At 40.7% G+C, this 19,337-nt stretch overlaps 1 long non-coding RNA gene across 2 annotated transcripts; it reads left to right on the top strand.

The window, feature by feature from the left end:
• The first annotated feature begins 5,524 nt into the window (after nucleotides 1–5,524).
• Nucleotides 5,525–18,050, top strand: LOC139073386 (uncharacterized). Of its 2 annotated transcripts, XR_011522044.1 has the most exons (3): nucleotides 5,742–6,055; nucleotides 16,692–17,138; nucleotides 17,477–18,050. It is a non-coding gene; the product is annotated as an uncharacterized lncRNA (long non-coding RNA). The 2 variants fall into 2 exon arrangements; XR_011522045.1 differs by lacking the exon at nucleotides 16,692–17,138 and having other exon boundaries at nucleotides 5,525–6,055.
• Nucleotides 18,051–19,337: the final 1,287 nt, after the last annotated feature.

The raw sequence follows: 19,337 nt of genomic DNA, 5'->3' as shown, positions 1-19,337 counted from the left end.
GGAATTGACTTACTTGATGATGGAGGCTGAGAAGTTCCAAAATCTGCATTTGCAAGCTAGAAACCCTGAAGAGTTGGTGTAGTTCCAGTCTGAGTCCAAAGGCTTAAGAACCAGGAATCTGGTGGTGTAAGTTCCAATCTGGAAGCTGGTAAGCCCAAGCAAGACCCAAGAAGAGCCAAGGTTTCAGTTAGAGTCTGATGGCAGGAAAAAACCCGAAGTCCCAGCTCTAGCAGTCAGCCGGAGGAATTCCCTCTAACTCAGCCTTTTTGTTCTAGTCATGTCTTCCAGTGATTGGATGAAGCCTGCCCACATTAGCAGGCAATCTGCTTTACTTGGTCTACTGATTCAAATGTTAATCTTATCCACAAACACTCTCAGAAAGACACCCAGCATAATGTTTGGCCAAATGTCTGGGTACTCTGTGGCCCAGTCAAGTTGACACAATTAACCATCACAGCCACCCAGAGTTTTTTGATTAAATATGTTTTAAGCAAATCTAAGACATCATGCTATTTCACAAGTAAATGCTTCAGCATTTATTGCTACATGATAAGAATTTTTTAAAAAGTAAATTTTAATTTTAAATCAGTTTTAGATTCACAGAAAAATTGCAAAATAGTGGATTGAATCCCTGTACACCTCACATCCAGCTTCTCCTGTTACTAACATCTTATACTAGTGTGGTCCATTTGTTATGACTAATGAACCAGTATTGACATATTATTGTTAACCAAAGACCATAATTTATCTGGATTTTCTAAATTTTTCCCTAATGCCCTTTTTCTGTTTCAGAATCTCATCCAGGATACTACGTTACCTTAGTAGTTATGTCTCCTAAGGCTTCTCTTGGCTGTGACGATATCTCAGATTTCCCTTGTTTTTAATGACCTTGACAATTTTGAGGGGTACTGGTCAGGTAATGTGTAGAATGCCCCCATATTGGAATTTGTTTGATGTTTTTCTCATGATTAGACTGAAGTTAGAGGTTTTTGGGTGCAGGACCACAGAGGTAAAGTAGTATTCTCATCACATCCAACAAGTGTGTAGACTGCCAACGTAATTTATCGCAGTTGATGTTGACCTTGACTATCTAGCTGAGGTAGAGTTTGTCAGGTTTCTTCACTATAAAGTTACTCTTTTTCCTGCCTTTCCATACTGTATTTTTTGGGAGAAAGTCACTTTGTGGAGCCCATACTTAAGGAGTGGGGAGTTATGCTCCCCTTCTGAGAGTATCTACATATATTGTTTGGAATTATTCTTCATGGGAGATTTATCTCTTCCCATTCATTCATCATTTATATCAGTATGGACTCATGGATATTTATTTTATAGTTTGACTTATAATAAAATACTACTTTATTTATTTTGTTGCTCAAACTTTTTCACCTTTGTTCATTTGGAGCTTGGCTGCTTGGAGTTCTTTTAGTAGTCTCTTGTGCTCTTTTAACATACTCCCATCAATGTAGGTTTATAATTTTATAATTAAGTTTTAAAATTTTTGAGAACTTTCTTACTTCCTGGCATTATAAGATGCTCTAGGTTTATCTTGTATATTTTATGTTCCAGTCTCAGCATCAGTCATTTCTCAAAGAAGCCCTGTTTCCTTTTATTGGAAAATGGTATTAGGCACCAGGATCTGGGAAGTAATTGTGCTCTTTGCTAGAAAGTTGTCCTTACTTCTAGGCATTCTCAGCTGACAGAGCAAGGAAATATATGTGTATATGCAAACCTGTATATATGTACATATCTATAAATATTTCTATATGTAACCATCTATATCTATATTAAATTAAACATGGGTTAAGACTGATGTCTGCTTCTAATCCACTACAAAATGGATCATTCTAGCCTCCTACCTTTGCTAATCTGTAAATTACCAGTCCAAGAGTAAGAAATCTTGACTCTCATCTTTTTGCCATCCATTTATTTGTTTGATTCTAATATACATATCTAGTAGTATCAGAATTGTTAAATTGGATTTTCATGGGAATCCACTTTATCATTTGGAGTATACTGCTTCTTGGCTGTTCCCTTTGCCTTCAGTTTTACAGACTCCACTCATTTCTAAGCTACTGAAGGTAGCATCTCTCCCCCTCACCCCCAACTTCAGTGAGATTGTTTTGTACATTTGTAGTAGATTGTTTTGTCACATTCTGCAATCCATTGCATGATTCCCCTCAATCTTTAAATAATTTCTAAAAATTTGCATAAAATTTTCACTCAGTGCTGTAAAGTTTTATGGGTTTTAACAAATGCATACTGTCATGTATCCATAATTACACATCATATAGAATAGTTTCTCTGCCCTAAAAGTCAGCTGTGCTTCTCACAATCAACTCTTCCTCTGAGAAGCCTCTGGCTACCACTGATCTTTTTACTTTGCCTTTTTCAGTATGTCATATAGTTGGAATGATACAGTATGTAGACTTTCAGACAGGCTTCTTTCAACTTAGCAACATGCCTTTAAGGATCCTGTATGTCTTTTTGTGGGTTGATAGCTAATTTCTTTTTAATATCAAATGTTGTTCCATTAGCGAGCCCTGGTGGACTAGTGGTTAAGATTTGGCGTTCTCGCAGCTGCATCTCGGGTTTGTTTCCTGGTCAGGGAACCACTTACCCATCTGTCAATTGTTATACTGTGGCTGCTGTGTGTTGCTGTGATGCCGGAAGCTATGCCACTGGTATTTCAAATACCAGCAGGGTCACCCATGGTGGACGGGTTTCAACAGAGCTTCCAGACTAAGACAGAATAGGAAGAAAGACATGGCCACCCACTTTCAAAAAAAATTGGCAGTGAAAACCCTATAAATAGTAGTGGAGAATTGTCTGGTATAGTGCCGGATGGCACAAAAAGACCAGGCATGGTTCCACTCTGCTGTACGCAAGGTCACTAGGAGTCAGAATCGACGGGGCAGCACTAACAGCCACCATGTTTCATCGCATTCATGTACCATAGTTTGTTTATCCATTCACCCATTGAAAGACAACTTGGTTGCCTCTAGTTCTTGGAGATTATGAATAAAGCTATTATAAGTGTCTGTGTGCAAGATTTTGTAAGAACGTAAGTTTTCAAATGAATTAGGGAAATATCCAGGGGTACAATTGCTGAATTGCATGGTAAGTCGTGGTTAGCTTTGTGAGAAACTACCAAACTGTCTTCCAAAATGGCTGTATTACTTTGCATCCCCAACAGCACTGAATGAGAGTTCCTGTTGCTTCACACTCTTGTCAGCATTTGGTGTTGTCAGTTTTTTTGTACGATAGCCATTCTAATAGGTGTATAGTAGTATCTCGTTATTATCCTAAAATAGTTTCAAAATGGCAAATTAAAGCAACTAGCCATTTGTATTAGTTGATTAGCTTATTTGTATTAGCTGATGTAGCTGATTAACATTTGATTGTTTCTAAAATGACAATTTTTAAGAATATCCTATTTTATTTTAAAGATCTGCACATATATTTTATATGTTTAATGAAATGTAAACACTCATGAAAACTATAGAGGGAAAAGGACGTGGTTCTTCCAAATAAATATAGATCATTTGCTTCCTGTAAAATGTATGATTAATGCAAAGATTGATTTTTAATTTTCTTATATGGTATGTTGATAGTTCAACTTATTTAAGAGGGGCTTAAGTTCTTACTATTTTTCTTTTTTTTATATTAAAAAGTTTGAATTTTGGGGGGCTGGCCTGGTGGCACAGTGGTTAAGTTTGCACATTCGGCCTTGGTGGCCTGGGGTTTGCCAGTTCGGATCTTGAGCACTGATTTAATGGCATCACTTATCAAGCCATGCTGTAGCAGGCATTCCACATATAAAATAGAGGAAGATGGGCACAGATGTTAGCTCAGGGCCAATCTTCCTCAGCAAAACGAGGAGGATTGGCGGTGGATGTTAGCTCAGGCTCCTCTTCCTCAAAAAACAAAAAAAACTTTGAATTTTTTTTCGAAGACCAACCTTGGTGTGGGGAGGAAGCCAAGACTACAAACCCCTCCAAAAGGAAAATCTTGCAGAAATGAAATTGCACGATAATCAGGGAACAGAAGAATCAAGAAGAATGGAAGAGCCTGTGTACCACATTATTTGTTAAAGTTTGCTGAATGATGAATAGACTCATTCGTTCAATTCAACAAATATTTTTTGAGCTGTTCCTATATAGTAGATAGCTCGGAAGACAGCAGCAAATAAAAACAGATAAGATCCCTGCTCTTAGGGAGCTTCTATGCTGGTAAATGTAGTTGGATGATGAATGAATGAGTAAATACTGCAACATTCTTTTATGGTCATGTCACAAACTCTTGTGGTCTTAAATTATTTGAATGAAATATTTGAAATTTTATTTCACCAGATGCTACTTATGCTTTGACTGCTTATTTTTTTCCCTTTTTGGATTGATTTTGCCCTAGAAATCCCCATGCTTGGTCATATGTGTGGCTGCTGTCTGCACATAACACCCAGACAGCTTATTACATCCATACACTGATGGGAATGGAGAGCGTGTTTCTGGGATGAGTGAATGATTTTTCACTTCTGTCAGAGAGATCAAATTATCAGAAGGCTGCTAATCTGCCTATCTGCAAAAATAGCCGGAAATATGCACAAATGTAAACATAAAAGGGGACTCTCATAATTTACATAGCTCTCGTGTTTGTCCAGTCACCCTAAATGCCTGTAGGCTGTTATGCTGGACACGAATATACAGCAGCTTGGGGAATTGTCATTTTATCTTCCAATGAGACACTTTATCATCACCATTAATTGATTAAACATTTTCAACACTCTCTGAGTAAACCAGTCACACCATCTATTTCTACCTTGGGCTTCTGTTTATGGTCTAAGTGTGCCAAACATCCAGACTAAATGAAAATATACCCTCCAGGAACCACGCACGGCATCTCTCATAACAAGCTGCAGCACCTCTCGGAAGCACGGCTGCTATGTCGTGGGGAATCCAGGGAATCTTTAGCTTAACTCGCTGTGCCTTCGAGCCTCGAGCCTCGAGGAGGAATGGAAAGTGAGCGGTACAGGATGAATCATGTGGGTGGGTGATTGTCATACTTACGTCTCTCATTTTGAGGGAAAAGGAGCATTGGTTCAGGAACAGATTAGGTCTCCCTGGGATAACTGGGATTTGTGGGAGCAATCTTGGCAATGTGAGTTCCAGCCAGATCTCCAAGGCTGCGCCAGTGTTGAGCTTCTGTGGTTTTGTGGCTCAGAGGAGGGCACTGATTCTCCAGTTGCTTGGGGCTTACCCGCTTTACAGTCTCTATCAAATCTAAATAACAAGAGAAGTGATCCCTGTTTGCCTCTCCTTTGCAAAGATAGCTCTGAAGCCTGGGAAGGACGGGGTCGCTGGGGGAAGGGAAGAGCTTGGCTAAATGGAAAGTGTTGAGATGATTCAAAGGGCTCGTGCTGACAGAGCAGGGCTTGGCTTGACCTTCTGTGGGGGCCACAGGCAGCCTCCTACTGGTTGTTATTTTGGGTGCTGGAAAGCCTGCCTGTCCTGAAATATCTCTCCCTGCCGTCTTGCCAGGTTCTCTAATTCCCACCACGAGAGCCATCCTCTAGTTAAAGGCATTGTGTCTCCAGGAGGCCCGGGTTACAGGGCAGCCACCCATAGGCAACGCCACACATTTAACCCATAATTGCCCATCAGCCCAGAACCTGGCTGCAGAGAAAAGCTACCAGCTGTTGGTAACCGAACACTGCCTTGCTAAGAGAAGCTTTTTGACAGCCTCTTCACATAAGTGGGGGAAATGGGTGCCGCAAAGCTCTGGATCAGGAGTGTAATGGCTTCCATGGGAGCGGCCAAATTGCTGCAGTGATGGCATCTCAGCTTTCTCCTCCCAGGGCATGGGCCAGTTAGACTTCGGATACTGAGAGGAATGTGGAAATGCAAATGGCACCAAGGAAGTGCACATAAGTTCATGGATGATGGATCCAATGTGGAATCAGGGAACGCTTGGGTCACACCCTTAACCAGGCCTTATCTCTGAGGGAAGAAGACAACTGCCTATCCAGCTTGAGCTGATGTCCTCCAACATCCTGTCACTGGTCAGTAAAGACGTCTGAGGGTTTCACTGTAATTATTTCTTTGGGTATGGGAGGCACCTGTTAAAAGGTAAACATGTTCTCAGGGAGGAATAACCAGATATTCTTCAGAATTGAGAACATTCATGAGAATTAGACTGTCTCATATGATAGCCTGAGAGAAAGCTTGGAAGCTTGGTATGCTGCAGCTGTGCATGAGAAAAACATTCTTCACACAGTGCTGGAGCTACTGTCATACCCAACAGCCTGTTCTGGGGAGTGAGCCAGCTTCCTACTAAGTGTGGTTAGAGGGCCACATGCTCTCTTTATAAAACTAAATTCTTAGGATAGTATTTAGAGTTGCCTTTCTCTTCTTCTGGTTTTATTTCTCTTCTTGGGAATGGTCTTGGTTTTCCTCTCTGCATTCCTTGCAGGGTGTGGAAGGTCTCCCCACATATCCACCTCTGCATCCCTTGCTTTCTTTCTGGGATTCGTTGCACGGCTTAGAGCCTCGCTGGACAGAAGGGTGCCACCTCAGGAACAGGCAGTCTTCCCGCCTTTAGAAAGTTTTTCTGGGAGAGAGTTGGCCATCTACCTATGCCTCACCCGCAGCCCATTCAGTGCGGCGACTTAGGAACAGAGTCCCTGAAGCTGTTCTGTTGGATCTGCCGTCAAGGCAATAACAATGGGACACCAACAGAGAAAGGGTAGACAGCAGGCTCCCTTAGTGGGTAAACGGGACCCTGCCAAAGAGTGAACAAACAGAGGAAGAGGGACTCTGAAGTCAAGGAATATCAGAAAGTACCAATGAGAAACAAGTAGAACTGGAGGTAGAAAGAAGTCACATAGACTCGGCTTCAAACTCAGCAACTTGTGCCATCTTGAAGTTACTTAATGTCTTTGAGCTTGAATTTTCTTTTACAAATGATGTTAGTGATATCTGTTCATGAGGTGTAATTAAAAACAAATGAATGATTAGCACTGTGATTCTGGCCCATAATAGGCATTTAAAAATGTTAATTATCCTGATTGTTACTAAGAGCATTTTCAGTGGAGTAGTGAATAGAGTTTGAATAGGAAGTTAGCAAGTGGTTGGGAAGGAAGAGTTATAGTGTAAACTTTTGGCTCAGGTGTAGTTGAAATAAGTATTTTTTTGGATGAAGGAAACTTGAGTATGGGTGTCGATTCAAAGAAAATAGCCAGCAGAGAAGTTAGAGACATGATATTGAAGCAAAAAAGGGAATAATTTATAAGTCAAGTTACTGAAAGACTTACTGGGAGGTAGATGTGGTCTCAAGAGCGAGAAACATTGGAAAGGAGCAGCGTACCTCTTACTTCAAAAGAAAGAGAAGCTCTATAAGGATGGATAAATAATTCATGAGCTTGGAGGGCAAAACAGAGAGAATTTGAGACATTCTACAGCAGTGGACTCTGATCTATGGAGAGCATTGGTGGTGACCATAGGATCATGGCTTTGGAAGAATAACGGAAAAGTCACAGATCCGCAAGCCAATGCTTTTCACAGTCTGCGGGCCAGCGCTGGTCCAAAACCAGTTTGTCTCTGTTCTGAGACAGCATGAGGAGCTTGCACCAGAATGTAGATCAATTGTATCACTAAAGGCACTAGTTAGTTCAGCTAATTTTCTTTTTTCTTAGTGAGACTTTTGTTCTTTGCATTCTGGTGCAAGCTCCTTGTCTTGTAACAGAATGGTAACACATAGTTATCGTAGTTAGCCATGTGGACTAGCTACATAGAACTAAATTGCTTTAAACCACTGAATTTTGGGGAGTTCTTGTAGCAGCCTGATCTAACCAATTGCTATGGTCTAAATGTTTGTGTCCTCCCCAAATTCATACTTTGAAATCCTCACCCACATAGATCATGGCATTAAGAGGTGAAGCCTTTGGGGAGGTGCTTAAGTCTTGAGAGGAGCCTTCATGAATGAGATTAGTGCCTTATTAAAGAGGCTCCATGGGGCTGGCCCTGTGGCTGAGTGGTTAAGTCTGCGCGCTCCGCTGTGGCAGCCCAGGGTTTCGCTGGTTCGGATCCTGGGCGCAGACATGGCACCACTCGTCAGGCCATGTTGAGGTGGCATTCCACATGCAACAACTAGAAGGACGTGCAACTAAGATATACAACTATGTATCAGGGGGATTTGGGTAGATAAAGCAGAAAAAAAAAAGAGGCTCCAGAGAGATCCCTAGCCCCTTCCACCATGTGAGGACACAGCGGGACGGCACCAGGTATGAACCAGGAAGAGAACTCTCACTGGAATGTGACCATGCTGGCACCTTGATCTTGGACTTTCCAGCCTCCAGAACTGTGAGAAATAAACTTCTATTGCTTGAAAACCACCCAGTCTGTGATATTTTGTTACAGCAGCCCAAAGGGACTAAGACAGCAATACAGCAGGTTTAGGAGAAAGAAGAAATGGAAGGACAGCAAATTGTAGTCAAAGAGGGAGCTTTCAGAATTCCAGATGTTAGGAGACTTGTGGACTGCTCTTCCTGCCGTAGGTTTAGGGAGGCAGAAAGGTGGATGCTAGAGAGAAAGTCCTTCAATGGAGTGTAACGGCTTTAGGATTCTGATTGGAAGTTTGCTGTAACATCCTATTATTATTATTTTTAAAACGTTCTCTTCCCAGGTGTGGTGGGAACAGTAGACTATGTCCATGGGAGGTTTTAGAGTTCAAATGGCCTGTATTTATATCTCACCTCCACCACTGTCTGGCTGTTGTCCTTGATAAGAAACTTTGCTGAAACTCAGTTTCCTCATCTGTGGACATGTGTATAACACTGTGTACTATTGAGAACAGTTTATGATGACCTGAGATGAGAAATGTAAAGCAAACAGTACATTACTGACCACATCTTGAGCACTAAATAAAGATTACTTTTTCTTGTTTCTCCCTTTCCACTGTCATAGTCAGAGTGGAGGCCCTCCTCATCTCGCTATGCCTCTCGAATAGAACTTTCTGCAATGATAGAAATGTTCTGTAATCTGTGCCTTCCAATATGGTAGCTACTAGCTCTGTGTGGCTACTGAACACTTGAAATGTCGGCTATTACAACTAAGGAACTGAATGTTTATTTTTATGTAATATAATTTTTTTTTTCCCCCGAGGAAGATTAGCCCCAAGCTAACATCCACCAATCCTTCTCTTTTTTCTGAGAAAGACTGGCCCTGAGCTAACATCCGTGCCCATCTTCCTCTACTTTATATATGGGACACCTGCCACAGCATGGCTTGCCAAGCAGTGCCATGTCCGCACCCGGGATCCGAACAGGCGAACCCCGGGCCACTAAAGTAGAACGTGTGCACTTAACCACTGCACCACCGGGCCGGCCCCTATAAAATTTAATTTAAATAGCCATATGTGGCTAGTGGCTACCATATTGGACAACACAATCTATAGGCATTATTGTTCTAACTCTTCCAATCTATCTTTTTCCAGTCCATCTTCCATATTGCTGTCTGAGTTAGTTTACTGAAGCATGACTCTTGTCATATGTTCTCTCATCTCAAAGATCTTTAATAGTCCTATGTTTTCTATGAAAGTGAGGTTGGGTCTGTGCAAGCAAAGAAAAGGACACAGGATTAACATGTGATCTAAATATCTATATCCTGATGTATTGTTAGAGTTCTCCAGAGAAACAGAATTATATATATGTGTGTATATATAGACATATGTTTATATATAGACAGAGAGAGAGAGAGACAGAGACAGAGACAGAGAGAAAGAAAGAGAGAGGAGAGACTTGTTTTAAGAGATTTATTTTAAGAGAGATTTATTTTAGGGAATTGATTTCATGTGATAGTGAAAGCTGGCAAGTCCAAAATCAGTAGGGTAGGCCATCAGGCTGGAGAGCTAGAGGAGAGTTGATCTTGTGGTCCAAAGGCTGTCTGCAGACAGAATTCCTGCTTCTTCTGAAAGAGATCAGTCTTCTTCTATTAAGGCTTTCAACTGATTGGATGAGGCCCACCTACGTTATGGAGGATAATCTGCTTTATTCAAAGTCTCAAAGTCTACTGAGTTAAATGTTATCCTCGTCTAAAAAATACCTTTATAGCAACATCCAGAATAACATTTGACCAAACATCCGAGTACTATGGCCTACCCAAGTTGACACATAAAATTAACCATCAAACCTGATAATACCTCTGTCTAGACATTTGTCACCAACTCTTGGTGTTGAGGAAGAAACAAAATAGGGCTTTGCAGTGTGGCCCATCCCTTCTGCCATGCCAAAGGGGTAGCCATTTTAAAGGTTCTTTTTCTTTCAAAACCTCTACCTCTTGGCTCTTTGGCCATCTCTATTGGCCACACCCAGCTCTTTTGCCCTTTATTTGTTTATGAAAACCCAACACTTGGCCTTGCTGCCTTCATGGTTCTGCCCATGTAGATTCTTATCAGGCTGATTCTGAGAATGATCCCTGGCACTGGGCCTGCAGGGTCTTTGCCGGCAATGCGAGCAGCTTTGGTCTCTTCTGTGCTGGGCCTGGCCAGCCTCATTAAAACCAGGGACTTGGAAGTGAAAAGCTTTATTATCTTGTTATCAGTCCATTGAGTCATTTAGTCTCTGCCTGACTCTGTAAATGTGACAGTGTTACTAACAGCTTGAGCCCAATTTGATTTACTGGTGAAATTAAATTCTATACTTCCACAATGATGTCAGTACTTCCTGGGTCTGAAAAAAAAAACAAAACAGGCATAGCAGCAACTGCAAGCTTAACTGGTTAATCCATGAGTTGTCCAGGCCAGTTGCTCTAGATGTCAGGAGAGCAGTGCACTGCCCATTCTTCTTTGCTGAACATAAAGGAACCCTGTCCTTAAAATTTCCAGTGCAGTCAAGCCATTAAAATAAAATACTAAACATTCTCTCAAAATACTTTTGGGAAAGATTGTGATTTGCGTTTCAGAGTCTCTTTTAATGACAGGATTATTACTAAAGCAAGTTTTCTTCCTCACACAATGTAAAAATATTTTAAACAAGGAGATAAATATTTGAAGCCAAAATTATTATTATTATTGATATTAAGTTGGCAAATTTGATTAGTCTGTGTAACAGCATGAAGATGACAATACGTTATTACTGTGAGGATCAATAAACTAATGTGAGCGTTTCTATATTCTGTAAAGTCATTTCCGCCATTCTCACACTCTCGGAAAACCCAGCTATGGTAAAAGTCATTACGTGGTTAAATAAAACACAATTGATATAACTGCAACATTCATCTTGAAAAATATTGACGCTGGGGGAAGGACTTGAATAGTCCATTTTAGTAGTTGACACAACCCACCCGCCTGGGAAGTGGAACTAATGGGAAAAGACAGGATTGTGAAATCTGAGCTTCCAGCGTCTCCAGAAAACTTAGGTTTTTACTCATAAAAGTAAAATGGGACTTAGAGCAAGTAAATCTTCATGTAAATCTATTATTTCTTTGTGTACGTGTAGACTGTGACTCTGTTAGTCAGCCTCATGTTGTTGTTTTTTAATTGAAATTAAGCAGCCTGTTTGGATCAAGGGCCCATAGGAGAGTCCTGAGAGATTGGGGTAAATCGACTTCAACCTAGTGTAGGCAACACTGTTAAAGAGATATAATCTCAATAATATAAAATAATTTTGTTTAAAGTGTCCAGCTGCAATTTGGAGAAGGCTTTGTGGACCATGGCCACAGAATAAAGATGGGCAAATCCAATCAGTGTTGTATAGACATGACCCTGCTTCTGATCGAGCCCCTGAATGTCAGCCAGGGGTCCTTGACTGCCAGGTACCCAGATCTCCAGAGAGAGGTGTCAGAGACTCAGGAAGACATTTCAGTCCCTCTGTAGTTGGACTGTGATGCTGTCAGGCCTTTCAGCCATTTCTAACATGTCCTTTGATCCCAGAAAACTATAATTATGACCAAGTGATTTAAATCCCCAAAGATCTATGATACATTGGAAATTCATTGTTAAGAAACCTGATGGGAATAGAGCGAATGCGAGATGCCGAAAAGCAAGGCAGAAATGGAATCCAGAATACACGGAATAAAATATTGGATTGGATTCAGATGTGCATTTGTTTGAGCAAATCTGTGTCCTGTAATTTGTGTCCCGTCTGGGTGGCCTGGACCCAGATTTCTTCACTGCCTTTCACTGAGCCTTTGCTATGGAAGAATGTTCATTCTTTTAGGTCAAAGTCAATTTTTTATTTTGCTTTCATGATATACACATGGTTGTACCTAGAAAGGAAACTATTTTGAAGCATTGTTATGCTGTCGAACTGGATAGCCTTTGTTTATGCTATTTAGAGCTTTTTCCAGGAGTGATTTTTGGGAATCTCCAATATGTGATAGTATTTGTCTTCGAACTTAAAACTAGAAGGTTAACATTTCAGGAAAGACACAAGGAGAATATTGCATATATGCCCCTGCAAAACGAGGGACAGTGAGGCCATACATTACACATGGGCCTTATGTTATATGTGTGTATCACTGAGCACCAGTTTATATTGTATGGAGTAGCTATGTTGGAATCTGGCTCCAAGTGTACAGATTTTCTTAAGTCACATCTATTGGGCTACTTCAACTATAGGCAGAAATTAAAGAAATTTATGATAAATTTTTCTTTATTCTATTTAGTTGCATACATTTCTCTTTTTTTTCCTGAATTTTTCCTTCTTGATGGTGGAAACTTTACATTGTATTGCTCAGGACCATGTTTGGATGCAAATAACATAATACCTGATAGAGATTTTTTGCTGTGGTCTGAAGAATTCTTGAAGTAGATATTGTAAGTGTACATTCATCTTGTCAGTGATGTCGTTAGAGAGGCAAACTCTTTCCTATCTTTCCATTTGGCTATCCTTAGCACGTTGCCATTTGTCTTCCTACATATCACCAGTGGCACCAGACAGACTGTCATATTAAAGACAAGAAGAAGGAAGGGAGGATGTAAACTTTAGGAGTTCTGTCCCCAGATATTAGAAAAGCAAAAGATTTCCCTGAAAGTCCCTGTAGACTTTAAAGGTCTGTGTCATGTGGCCCCTGCTCCTGGCTGTATGAAAGATGAGGTACGTGAGTATCCAACTGGGCAAATAGCCTCAATAGTAGAATCAGGGTTCTATTAGCAAAGAAGAAAGCAGGAAAGCCCACGGGGTAGGCAACAGTGTCTGCCACGCTAATCATGATGAAACAGCCACTGTCCTTGGCTGATCTTGGTAACCTTCATTAATAGATTCCAACCTATATTTAATAATGATCATTGGTTCTTGCAAGGTTAAATAACAACCAACAGCATATAAGTAGACTTTAGAGCTCATATTTCTCCATTTATTTAGGCATATTTAATATGATATTGAGAGAAATAATGTTATAAAGATGTCCTATGTGATAGTAAGAGAGAAAAGGAGAAAAGGAGGCAAATATCACTGGCAAAATGAGCTAAGTGGTGTTTTATATACTGGATTTTATTTCTTTTAGCTTTTCAGTTGTGTGGTTTCAGAGCTAATTGTCCAAGATATCACTTTTCAACGTGTGTTCCTCGGAACATTAAATTCTAAGAGATTCTATGGACAGGAAAGTCAGTAAACTGAGTCAAAGAGATTGAATAAGTCTCGTGAAGTTTCTTTGCTACAAGACCTTTCAGAAACTTTGGAATATAATATGCTTTGAGAACCTCCAAAAGTAGCGTTGTTCCATACTTCTTTTATTTATTTAAATACCTTCCATTACATCATTTATTTAATAATGGCTTTGGTGAGGGGTAAATAATACCTTAAATATTAAGATGTGGTAGTGGCGTACGTTTGTCCACACAATTGCATTCTTATTTTTTTCTCCTTTTTTGGGGGCATATTATTTTGAAATGATGTTTGCTTTGCCTTTTTGGAAATGTCTTTTTCTTTTTTTTAAAAAAATTCTGCAGTCCTTCTACCACTAAAAATAGATAAAGATTAAGCCTGGTTGGTCCCAGGAAAGGAATCCTTGGAGGTGACAAAGAGCCAAAGTCGTGGCTTTTGAATGATTAAGTAGACTTTCTAAACTTGTACCAGAGACAACATCCTTAAAAGATACATCTTTCAAGTAGAAGAGTCAGTTGGGTCCTTGATAAAGCTATATAAATATTTTATATTTAAAAATATTTCTTGAGTACCTACTATGTGCTAGGCACTGTCAATATCAGTAAACAAAAGACTGCTCTCAGGGAGCTTATATTTTAACAGAGAGAGGAAGACAATAAACAGAGTATATAAGTAAACTATTCAGAGGTGTAGTGGATGCTGTAAAGTTCTGCCTGAATCCCTTTTCTGAGAGGAAGGAATATTTCTCTCAGCAGCTGATAGAAGTCAGACTTTGGTTGTCAACCCACTGACCTCAGCGCAGAATGTCACAGCTCCAGAACTCTCAGCGACATCACCTGAGGCCTTCATTGGGATGGCATTACACTTCAGCTTTGCCCTCTCTCTCTGCCCAACCCTGCTTCCCTGCCCTCACTTTCACAGGTCCCAGGTATTCCCTAATGAGCATCCTGCTTGCTAATCAACATCTCAGAACCTGCAGCCCAAGGAACCTACCTGAGACAGCAGGTGATAAACCTTATGTTGAAAAGAAAATGGAGATGGGCGATGTTGTCGGGAGGCAGGTTTCAGCATTAACTGAGGGTTCAGAGCAGGCAACATGGAGAAAGTGGGACTTGAGCAAAGATGAGAAGATCTTGGGGGAGTTATCCAAGGAGGTTTTTGGGAGCAGAACATTCTAGAAGAGACAACAGGCGGAGCAAAGGCCACAAGACAGGTGTATGCCTAGCATGCTCAAGGAGCATCAGGAAGTCTAGTGTGGCTGGAGTTGAGGAGGTCAGAGTTAATGGAGGTCAGGTCATGTGGGGCCTTGGAGGCCATGGTAAGGCCTTCAGCTTTTACTGAGTGAAATAAAAAGCAACTGTGAGTTTTGAACAGAGTGTCAGAATCTGACTTGTGTTTTAGGCAGATTACTCTAGCTTCTGTGTGGAGAACAGACTGTGAGGGAGCAAGAGCAGAAGCAAGGAGACCAGAAGGGAGACTTAGTCCATTTGAGCTGCTATAACAGAATACCATAGGTTGGTGGCTTATAAACAACAGACATTTATTTCTCACAGCTCTGGAGGCTGGAAGTCCAAGATCAAGGTGTTGGCAGATTCAGTGTTTGCTGAGGACCTGCTTCGTGCTTCACAGATGGCCGTCTTTTCATTATGACCTCATGTGGTGGAAGGGGTGAGGGGTCTCTGGGGTCGCTTTTATGAGGGCACTAATCCCATTCATGAGGGCTGTGCCCTCATGACTTAATCACCTCCCAAAGTCCCCACCTCCTAATACCATCACACTGGGGATTAGGTTTCAACACATGAATTTTGGTGGGACACAAACATTTGGTCTATGACAGAGACTATTACAGTTGTCCAGGTGAGAGGTGACAGTGACTTGGACTAATGTGGCAGTGGAAGAGCTGGTGTGAAGTAGTAGGATTCTGGATATATTGTGAAGGTCTTAGAGACAATAGGATTTCCTGATGACTTGGATGTTAGGATTGGATTGGAAATTTAAATAATTTGGCTTGAAAGATCAAGTGCTGAATACTGAATAAAGAAGACATGGAGTCTATCTCTAAGTAATAGTCTGTGAGGAGACCATACCATGAACTAAAAGCTAGTTATGACTCCAAAGGGAATTAAAAGTTTGACCAACTCGTGGCAAGGAGGAAATTTGGAGAAGATGTAACCAATTTGCAGTATGTCTTTGAGAAGTACCAGCATCCTCACCCCTTCCTGGGCTGAAACCCTGAGAGTTGAAAGGGCAATGAGAACTCTAGATAGGTTGAGGGGAATCCTCACACAGATGGGGCCATTATCAGACTTCCCAAGGTGTGGTCTGAAAGATGGCAAGACTCAGGGAGAAGATCCTCATGTGACATCCCCTGCGCAGTGGATTATCAGTGAGTGAGGCAGGTTTCTAGGTGGACAGGCCTGAGAGGAGCTTCAGTGACCTCTGTATCCTGGAGGCGTGGGGTGTGTGGGAGCATCTGAAAAGAGAAGACTGTGAATAGGCTTGCTGTAGTAGAGATCTGTATGAATGAGGGGGGCCCAGAGCATGAGACCCTTATGCGTAGAGGCCATGGTGGGATCAGGAACATCAATGGTGGCCACTAATACGTGACAACAGGGATCAGATAAGCTGAGGAAGACTGTCTCTCAGAAGGCAGTATAGACGGAGGAGACCCATGAGCGATAGCTCCTACCTGGGTACCAAGGTGATACTCAAGAGGCAGAATTTTTTACTGGAAGAGACTGGCTTGCTTTGCATTGGCTAGTTTAAGCTTTCTACCATTGATGGAAATCAGAGCTTAAGAGCTAAGTTAATTCCAGTTAACTAAGTAATTTCCTAAGAGCTAAGTAATTTCCAGTTAAGAAAAAATAAGAAAATTGCATTTCGACACACTGAACTTTTGTGACTATAAAATTCATACGTAGTAGACATTTATTCATTCTCCAAAATCACAAAGTTTGAACCTAGATCTTTTGCATTTTCAGTGTCTAAAGATATTTTTGAGTTATTTTGGTGATAGCAGCCATATTTAGCATCCTGATGACTTGCTGTTTTTCATAATCTACACTGACTCTTCTGATTTCCTTCGCATCTTTAGGGCTGAAGCTCTGAATCTGAAGCATATCAAAGAATGCTGGTGTTTTGTCTCCGTTTCCTGATTAGTTAAATCTATAGTTACTTTTTTTCCCCTTAGCTAAATTACCTATAGCTAGAGCTTAAATCCTTCATTTGAAAGGCAACACAAATTCTTTTTTTTTTTTTTAAAGATTGGCACCTGAGCTAACAACTATTGCTAATCTTCTTCTTCTTCTTTTTTTTTTTTTTTGCTTTTTCTCCCCAAGTCCCCCAGCACATAGTTGTATATTTTAGTTGTGGGTCCCTCCAGTTGTGGCATGTGGGACGCCGCCTCAATGTGTCCTGACGAGCAGTGCCATGTTCGTGCCCAGGATGCGAACCGTGGAAACCCTGGGCCGCCGAAGCAGAGCCTGCGAACTTAACCACTCGGCCATGGGGCCAGCCCCCCAAATTCTTTTTTTAAATTGAGGTATAATTTATTTCTAATGAAATGTACAAATTAAATATTAAAGTGTTTTGACAGTGTATACACCCATGAAATCATCACCATAATCAGGATAGTCAACATTTCATTCACCTCTAAAAGACTCCTCATGATTCTTTGCTGTCTCTGCTCACCAGACAGCCCAGGGCAATCACTGATCTTATTTCTAGCACTATATCTTTGCATTTTCTAGCATCTTATATAAACAGAATCATACAGTATGCACTTTCTTGGGTCCAGCTGTTTTCACTTGGCATCATGATTTTGAGATTCCTCCATGATGTTTGTATCAATAGTTCCTTCTCTTTTATTTTCTTCTCTAGGTAGGAATTCCACTGTATGGATATACCACATCTTATTATTCATCCACCTCTTGTTGTACATTTTCCCCCTAATGTAGTGGGTTAAATTTTGTTCCCTAAAAAGATACATTCAAATCCCAACCTTTCGTACCTGAGAACGTAACCTTACTTGGAAATAGGATTTTTGCAGATATAATCGGTTAACATGAGGTTATACTGGATTAGGGTGAGCCCTAAATCTAATCACTGGGATCCTTATAAGAAGAGGACAGACACACAGAGACACAAAGGGAAGAAGACCATGTGGTAATAGAGGCAGAGATTGGAGTGACACGGCCTAATCAAGGGAATCCCAAGGATTGCCCAGCGACCCCCAGAAGATGGCAGAGAGGCATGGGACACGCCCTCCCCTGGACCCTCCGGAAGGAACTAACGTGTCGATACCTTGACTGAAGACTTCTGGCCTCCTGAACTGTGAGAGACAACAATTCCTGTTGTTGTAAGCCACCCAGCTGGTGGGAATTTGTTAGAGCAGCCCTAGGAAGCTAATACACTCAGTTTTTGTCTATTTGAATAAAGCTGTTATGAACATTCACATGCTTTTGTGTGGACGTGTGTTCTCATTTCTTTTGGGTAAATACCTAGGAGTGGAATGGCTGTGACAAATGTTTAACTTTTTAAGAAACTGCCAAACAGTTTTCCAAAGTGGTTGCACTATTTTACATTCCCACCAGCAGGGTCTGAGAGTTCTAGTTGCCCTGCCTATACACCAATGCGTAGTATTGCCAGTAATTTTAATTTTAGTCTTTCTAATATGTATGTAGTGGTATCTTGTTGTGGCTTTAATTTGTGTTGCCCTAATGCCTTTTGTATATCTCCTTTTCTCTGTTCAAATATTTTGAGAGTTTTGTCTTATTATTCTAAAGTCCTTTGCCAATATATTTATATGTTGCAGATATATTCTCTCATCTTATGACTTGCCTTTTTATTTTTTGAAGAGACAAAGTTTTAAATTTTGAGGAAGTCCAACATCAATTTTTCTTTTGTGTTTTCTGCCTTTGTGGGCTTTCTAAGAAAACGCGGAAGTTCACTTGCACCCCCAGTGACAAATACTGTGTTTTCCATAAGTATATGTTCCATAACCCTACTTCTGTGCTTTGACATGCACAATACTTTTCATTTCAGTGTTATATTACGTTGTAATATTTTAAAGATATTTTAAGCACAATTAAAGATCCAGATTTCAGTTGAATTCAAATAACTCAACCAAAGTGACAACTGAATGAACTGACTTATGTGGAAAATCCATCACTAAACTCACATATGCCTTGCATCCTCCTACTGGTGGGTGGTACTCTGGAAATGTTGGCATTCATCCACTCCTCCACATCCTTTCACTGCTGATGTGTATTGATGTTGTGGTCCTGGCCTCTGCCTGGGAAAGAAGACAGGAAGGCAGAGACAAGGAAAGTGAGTCAGGAGCAGCAGAGGAATGGAGCATTTTTCACCCAAACCACAGCCCTGGTTAGAGTCAGCTGCAATTTTAATATAACTTTGTCTGCCCTGGTCAAGACAAAGCACTTTCCATTTAAAGAATCTTCTTTTGGCTGCAACAGTTGTTATTTGAGAGTGTTAAAAACTGAGAGTAAGGAAAACATTTTTTAAAAACTGATCTATGTGTTGGTGCGAGGAGGGAGCGTGAGAGGATTTAATTTCAAACTATGTGAGAGGAGAAAATACAATGTTGAAAAGCCTAAAGTTGTTTCCTAAATTGAATGTCCGTTTGACTCATGTTGATGTACGGTTAGATTCTAATGAAAACATCCAAATTCTATAATGTGGTAAGCCTATAGGAATGATCAAAATCTAAAGCGACCACAAA

Source organism: Equus przewalskii, chromosome 9 (assembly GCF_037783145.1).
Source record: "Equus przewalskii isolate Varuska chromosome 9, EquPr2, whole genome shotgun sequence".
Lineage (NCBI taxonomy): Eukaryota > Metazoa > Chordata > Mammalia > Perissodactyla > Equidae > Equus > Equus przewalskii.
This window is presented reverse-complemented; position numbering and strand designations above follow the sequence as displayed.